Source organism: Loxodonta africana, chromosome 16, assembly GCF_030014295.1.
Source record: "Loxodonta africana isolate mLoxAfr1 chromosome 16, mLoxAfr1.hap2, whole genome shotgun sequence".
Lineage (NCBI taxonomy): Eukaryota > Metazoa > Chordata > Mammalia > Proboscidea > Elephantidae > Loxodonta > Loxodonta africana.
Window position 1 is genome coordinate 28,065,092 of NC_087357.1, and position 8,026 is coordinate 28,073,117.

Consider the following 8,026-nt stretch of genomic DNA (forward strand, 5'->3'; position numbering starts at 1 on the left):
TGGACTGAAACATAAGGATTGTGAGGATGGCACAGGGCCAGGCAGCGTTCCATTCTGCTGTACGTAATGTCACTATGAGTTAGAACAAACTTGATGGCACTTAACAACCTAACAACAACAATAATGAAGTGTTGTTCTTGTTGTTGTTAGTTGCCATGGTATAGATTTTGACTGATGCTGAGCCCATGTGCACACAGTAGAACTGTACCATAAGGTTTTCAAGGCTGTGATCTTTCAGAAAGAGATCACTCTGCTGTCTTCCAGGGCGCCTCTGGGAGGTTTAAACCACGGACCTTTCAGTTAGTAGCCCAGTGCATAAACTTTCACACCACCCAGGACTCCTAATAATGAACTGCAGAGAGTAAATGTATGTAAATATCTCAAAATTTGAAAATGTTAATATATGGCTTTATGATAAAGATAATTAAAAAAAATTTATTGTGCTTTAAGCAAAGGCTTACAAATCAACTCAGTCTCTCATACAAAAATTGATATACACCTTGCTATGTACTCCTAGTTGCAAAAACGTGGAATGCTTCGTGAATTTGCATGTCATCCTTGCATGGGGGCCATGTTTATCTACTCTGTATTGTTCCAATTTTAGTATATGTGCTGCCAAAGTGAGCACAGATAATTTGGAATAAAAAATAATTAACTTAATTTTTTAAATGGCAAAAAATTTAAATTTAGGTAGTATCAATGTGCTGATGAGAGTATTTAGAAACCCTGTGCATTGCTGGTGTGTGATTAACGTGTCCATTCATTGTGGAGATAGACTGTTAGCGCCTGGCATACTTGCTTACATCATTTTATTGAGACCAAGAAATTCTATTTCAAGATTTATATTCAAAGAAAGGCTGTATAGGTTCATAAAGAGACACATACAATTTTTTTTTATTATCCTCTTTTTTTTTGATGGTGGCAGTCAGTAGTTGGAAGCAACCTACGTGTCCATTCCCAGGGGAATGAATAAATAAAATATGGTATAAGCACAAGATAAAATATGATGCTGAATCAGAAGCAAAGAGCCAGATTTATATATTGCAATTAGGCTACATCTCACAAACATGTTGTTAAGCAAGAAAAGTAAGGGAGAATAAGATTTACAACACCATTTATGCAAATTAAAAACACAGGCGTTAAGCAACACTATATATTTTTCAAGGATACACATATATCTAAAGACATATACAGAAGGGCGGTTGGAAAGATATATATTAAAAAACAGTAGCGTGAGTGCCTTTCAGAAGGAGAGAAGTAGAAGTCAGGAAGATAAATCAAGGGGGAAAATAACACAATGAAGCAAAAGGGGAGTCTTGCATGGGCCAGTGGTAAGAGTGGGCATGAACAGAATAATTTAATTCTGTACCTGTAAGGTATGGGGTTGCTATGAGTCAGAATCGACTCCACGGCAATGGGTTTTGGGTGTTTCTTTTCCTTTGCCTTTAAGGTACAGATAAAATGAAAAAAGGAAAAGTAAAGAATGACTATGAGATATATGTATAAAGAGATTTGTATATGTTCCTTGTAAAGTTTTCTTAAATAGCAAGTTCTCCAAATACATTTGAAACAGGATTCAAATTATCTACCCTTCTTCTTTTTCCCCTGAACACATTTATAACATAAAGCGAGTTTCACCTGTCATACTCTGAAAAGTGGTTACCTTGCAGGGGACCATAACATTTCTGCCTTCCCTAGGCTGGAGGAAGCAGGATTGAAGCATTTGCATATTTCCTTTGTCTCTTCAGACACTAGGATAAAAGGAAATCTGTGGTCTTTTACACAGTCTTTGAGTGAACGTGCTGCCACCTTGAATCTCAATTAAATTCTCCAAGGGTCAGATTGGCAGAGTAAGTCATTCTATACATATTCTTCCCTAATGTTGAATCGGCTCAATTGAGCACCCAGTTCTAATACTGCCCCAAATACTTATTGTGAAAATAAACAAATGAGTAAATAAAGGTAAATCAAATAATAAAAACACATGGAAGCTTTTTCTAGATCAAATGTTTCATTTGACTGATGAAGGAAACTGAGGCACATGAGAATTTAGTGACAGACTCCGTGTCACACCATGTAGCACCTAAAACTTGAGTCAAATCTAGAACCAAATTTTCTGATTCCGGGCCAGGACAGTTTCTATTATAGTACAACATTTGTAAAGCATTCAAGTGCGTATAATTCAAGGCACAATAATAAAATGCATCATCAATATTTAAGATTCTGTATATGAGGCTTTCCATAAAGTTTGGAGGTTTATGGGAAGATGCAAAGTAGCAGTTTGTGTCTGAGGTACAGACATTTTAAACGGCTGAAGTTTTAATTAACCGCTAAATTTTTCTTCTTCGCACAGTGTACACAGTAAACTTTATCTGTTTGCTGTCTAAAGCTCTGTGTTTGCACATTGGGAGCTCCTGCTTCTTTCCATTTTAATTAAAAATTGTGAGCTTGACATAATCAACTTCCTTCCTTTTTGGGTTGTTTAATGAACATTAATGAAACAAAATTAAAGTGCTATTTAATATTCAACCAATTTATTAGTGGTTAGGCAGGATAACTTTGTTTTCGGTGACTGGAGCTGAACTTGAATAATTCAGGGAAATTAACATCCCCAGTAAAACATCTAATAAAATCGCAAAAGGGCCCACAGAGTCAGGTCACAACACTATGGATGTTATTTTTTATATTAAGAAGGCACCTTGAAATCAAAGAAACCATCAGAAGTTAATCAACGATTACATCCACTTGATTAAGATTCTGGCATTTCCGATGTGGACAAAGTGCAATTTTCAGGCTAGTGCTATCGTCCACTTCACACATGTATTTTCAGTATTTGCACATGTGATCTCACCTGTCTTTTTTTTGGACATTCTCTGCTTGTATATTTAGTGTCTTCCATATACCTAGTTCTAGGACCCAGGGTGGTACAAATGGTTTGCACTCAACTACTAACCTAAAGGTTGGCAGTTCAAACCCACCCAGCCGCACTGTGTGAGAAAGGCCTGAGGACCTGCTTCTGTAAAGATTACAGCCCAGACAGCCCTATGGAGCTGTTTTACTTTGTTATACTTAAGAGTCCGCTTGACGGCAATGGTTATATACCTAGTTCTACCCTTTATTTTATATGTTATGCTCAGAAGTTAATTTTTTAAAAGTTCACAAGAGGCTGTGTAATAAAATGTTTTTATGGTAGCCAGTGGGTTTGGCTTTTTTGGATGATGGGATAGTTTGTCAAGTTTTATACTCCCGTTTGTTTATTCCCTTTATTCTTATACTTAACTATTTGCATCAGGTTCATGTGTTAACATGGACGTGACAAACATAAGGTACATATACTTTGCTGCCATCTTTCTTAGCTGTTTAACCTACCCACAACTCTGGGAAGACATCACACGTCAATCAAAAGTACTCTTACAGAGCCTTAGGGAGACTCAGGATCTTTCTCATAGTTAAGGTGACAATATAATCGATGGTTGAATCTAAGACCCTTCTAAGAGTCAAAATCAGTGCGATTAATAAATATGCTTGAATAAAAATATGAAATGGGAGCATCCTAGGAAAAATGAGATAGATTGTCTCATTACTCAGAAAGATTCCATAATTTACTACCCATTGATTTGAGTTAGCATGCAAGTTGAAACCTATTTGCCACCCCTGTCTAAATTAAGTTCCTGATATAACTGGAAATAATAAAAGAAACTCTTAGTTGAACTGGAAGCTGATGTGGTATCATGATCCACATACCTCTGTTAGCCCTGTATGCCTTACTTCTGATCTTACCACTGTGAGGCTCAGTAGTTGTCGGCTGAAGTGCGGGCTTATACCTTTCTTCCTGCCTGGCTCTCTCAGTGCCAATGTTGCCCTGCTGACTACATGCTTAGCAGTTGTCTCCAGTCATAGTTTGCTTTTGACAACTGTAAGTATGAAGTGTTAGATAAACATGGAACAGAGAAACCAATGGACAGTGAACTACGAAACAGATACCATTTGCATGAGTTGCTACTATACAATGAGGAAGGACTGAAAATTTGATCATTCATGATTTATAAAAAAAAGCTAAATACTTTTTTAAATTTCTGACTAGGGATTTGTGAAAATTTTAAGAGAAATATACGCACTCTAATTGAGATGCACCACATAGTGAAATGAAGTGAGGATATAATTCCATTAAATGGCTCGATGTTTTGGTTGTATAATGCAAATGATCTAAATACAGGAAAATAAATTTAATGATAAAAAATACCTAGTTGCCTGATATTCTAAGATTCAAAGTACAAAAACATCCATCTCCATATAAAATAATTCATATAAGAAATAGTACCATGAAGTTTCTTCTTTATTTGAAAAATGTTAAATCATAAATCAGACTCATTCTTCCTCTGTTTTGTCACTTGGATGAAAAAGGAGGGCTACATGTCTTACAAAATACTACAGTACTCTCCTGCATATCACAATTGCTTTATTTGTTTTGGGAAGAATAATGCAAGCATGAATATTTTTATCATAAATATTAAAGCTTATATTTTAATCACATAATGGATCCTGAAGGAGGAAGTTGGGAAAAAGAAAGACTAGAAAGAAAGTAAAGGAAAGATAATACTTTTTGAAAACTTTCTGTGTAGTGGTTACCTACCTATCCATCTCCCAAAATTTCCTCCCAAAACAACATGGACAACACAAAGGAAAAAAATATAAATCTACATTATAAATGTGCCCTCTGAATAATGTGAAGACAGAGAATTTCCAATTTTAAAAGTAATTTAAGCAAAAAGAGGAAAATCACCAAACACATATGAAAATAGTCTATGGGAATTAAAAAGAAAAAACCCACTGTCGTCAATTCGGATTCGTAGCTACTCTATAGGACAGAGTAGAACTGTCCCGTAGGGTTTCTAAGGAGCAGCTCGTGGATTTGAACTCCCCCCCCACATTTTGGTTGACACCCAAGCTCTTAGCCACTGTGCCACCAGAGCTCCATATGCAAATTGAATATGGAAAATGCTTTGACTGTTAGAACCATGGTAATGTTTCACATATCCCAAAAATAAACAATCAAAATTAACCAGGATGTGGACAACACCAAAATGAAATTGAAACATTAACAAATGCACTAAATGCAATTCGAATAACACAACCACATGGAGGAGAGTTGCGGATGTAGGATTAACCTTCGAAACTTTGGAGAACAGAACTTATTTTGGCTGTATAATGTAAGTTTAAAGACAAACAGAACTAATACAGTATACAGAAGCCAGCTGGAAGGAGTTTTCAATGGCCAAAGGTAGAAAAATTTGAACAAAAAAAAGTAAATAAGAGCATTATATTATAAAACTTAGACTGAAACAAATATTTATGAATTCATACAAATATAAGCAAATAAAAGGAATTGCTCTTCCTTATAGTAGATTCTAATTAATTAATGTAGAATTATTGGGGGAAAAGAAAAGCACAATTAGGCAAACACCCCAATAATAATGTCTACAGGAAAGAACCACTGATGAATACCGAAGTGAGTGCTGAAAAATAGAATGAGAAATAAGATATTGCATAGTCTTAAAGTATCACCCTACAATATACTCAGGGCCACGTTCACCAGTAAGCAAGATACGCAGGGGCTTAATTCTGTTTACTTACTAACCTGTAGTCCACAATTTCACATGGGTTTCACCACAGGATGTGGTTAAAAACAGATGAAATTGTGGACTACAGATTAATAAGTAAGCACAAATAAGCTCGTGCATACCTTGCTTATTGGGTAATCCATCCCTGAATATACTTATCAGTTCCAAAATAATAATAATAACTTTACGAAGAAATCCACAGACACCCACCTTAACCAAGCAATCAGGGTTAACATCCTCCATAAGAAGATACGCGAACATCATGTATACTCTGATAAAAGAAGATACGCGAACATCATGTATACTCTGATAAAAGGTCATAGCTTCACTCCTGTGCTATTCTTGTCCAAAATGCATAACCTCAGTCTAATCATGAGAAAACCTCAGGCTAAACAAATTGAAGGACATTCTATAAAAACAAACAAAGAAGTGCACCTCACAGGCACCATGGTCATGAAAGAAAAATAAAAATTGAGGAATTCAGAATCGACTCAATGGCAATGGGTTTGGTTTTTTCCCTTGGGTTTGGAAAAGACTATAAAGATATGACCACTACCAAAAGCAATGTGGTATCCTGACTTGGATCCTGGAACAGAAAAAAAGACAATGTGGGAAAACTGATGAAATTTAACAAAGATCTCAAGATTAGGTAATACTGTAGTTTTATATAAATGTCAATTTGATGGTTTCTGTAATTTTATTGTTTACATAGATGATAATATTAGAAGAAGCTGGGTGAAGGTTATAAGGAAACTCTGTACGACTTTTTCAACTTTAAAGTCTAAATTTGTTTTTAAAAAAGAGTTTAAGAGGCTGCGGAGAGATTGGAACTCTTATACACTGCTGGTGGGAATGTAAAATGGTACAACCACTTTGGAAATCTATCTGGCATTATCTTAAACAGTTAGAAATAGAACTACCATACAACCCAGAAATCCCACTCCTCGGAATATACCCTAGAGAAACAAGAGCCTTCACACAAACAGATATATGCACACCCATGTTTATTGCAGCTCTGTTTACAATAGCAAAAAGCTGGAAGCAACCAAGGTGTCCATCAACAGATGAATGGTTAAATAAATTGTGGTATATTCACACAATGGAATACTACGCATCGATAAAGAACAGTGAGGAATCTGTGAAACATTTCATAACATGGAGGAACCTGGAAGGCATTATGCTTAGCGAAATTAGTCAGAGGCAAAAGGACAAATACTGTATAAGACCACTACTATAAGATCTTGAGAAATAGTATAAACTGAGAAGAACACATACTTTGGTGGTTACGAGGGGTGGGGGAGGGAGGTTGGGAGAGGGTTTTTTATTGATTAGTTAGTAGATAAGAACTGCTTTAGGTGAAGGGAAGGACAATACTCGATACATGGAAGGTCAGCTCAACTGGACTGGACCAAAAGGAAAGAAGTTTCCGGGATAAACTGAATGCTTCAAAGGTCAGCGGAGCAAGGGCAGGGGTTTGGGGACCATGGTTTAAGGGGACTTCTAAGTCAATTGGCAAAATAATTCTATTATGAAAACATTCTGCATCCCACTTTGAAATGTGGCATCTGGGGTCTTAAATGCTAACAAGCGGCCATCTAAGATGCAGCAATTTGTCTCAACCCACCTGGATCAAAGGAGAATGAAGAACACCAAGGCCACACGACAACTAAGAGCCCAAGAGACAGAAAGGGCCACATGAACCAGAGACCTACATCATCCTGAGACCAGAAGAACTAGTTGGTGCCCGGCCACAACCGATGACTGCCCTGACAGGGAGCACAACAGAGAACCCCTGAGGGAGCAGGAGATCAGTGGGATGCAGATCCCAAAAAGACCATACTTAATGGTCTGACTGAGACTAGAGGAATCCCAGTGGTTATGGTCCCCAAACCTTCTGTTGGCCCAGGACAAGAACCATTTCCGAAGACAACTCATCAGACATGAAAGGGACTGGACAGTGGGTAGGAGAGAGATGCTGATGAAGAGTGAGCTATTTGTATCAGGTGGACACTTGAGACTGTGTTGGCATCTCCTATCTGGAGGGGGGATGGGAGGATAGAGAGAGTTGGAAGCTGGCAAAATTGTCACAAAAGGAGAGACTGAAAGGGTTGACTCATTAGGGGGAGAGCAAGTGGGAGTACGGAGTAAGGTGTATGTGACAGTCTGACTTGATTTGTAAACGTTCACTTGAAGCTCAATAAAAGTTAATTAAAAAAAAGTTTAAAAAGTAAAGAATCCCAGTAATGACAACCACATATGTATGTATATAAAATCATATTAAGTATCAAGTATTCTTCAATGGAAAATAATTTTAACAGAATAGTTTTTTTCTTTACAAAGTTTTCCTTTTGTTTGCAAACTTGAATATTTAAACCCTTATACATGAAATAGATGTCTCCTTGTAA

At 36.7% G+C, this 8,026-nt stretch overlaps 1 non-coding gene across 1 annotated transcript; it reads right to left on the minus strand.

Annotated features, from left to right (window-relative positions):
- Positions 1-521: 521 nt before the first annotated feature.
- LOC111750370 (U6 spliceosomal RNA) lies at positions 522-628 on the minus strand. Its single transcript, XR_002785514.1, has one exon. It is a non-coding gene; the product is annotated as a U6 spliceosomal RNA (small nuclear RNA).
- Positions 629-8,026: the final 7,398 nt, after the last annotated feature.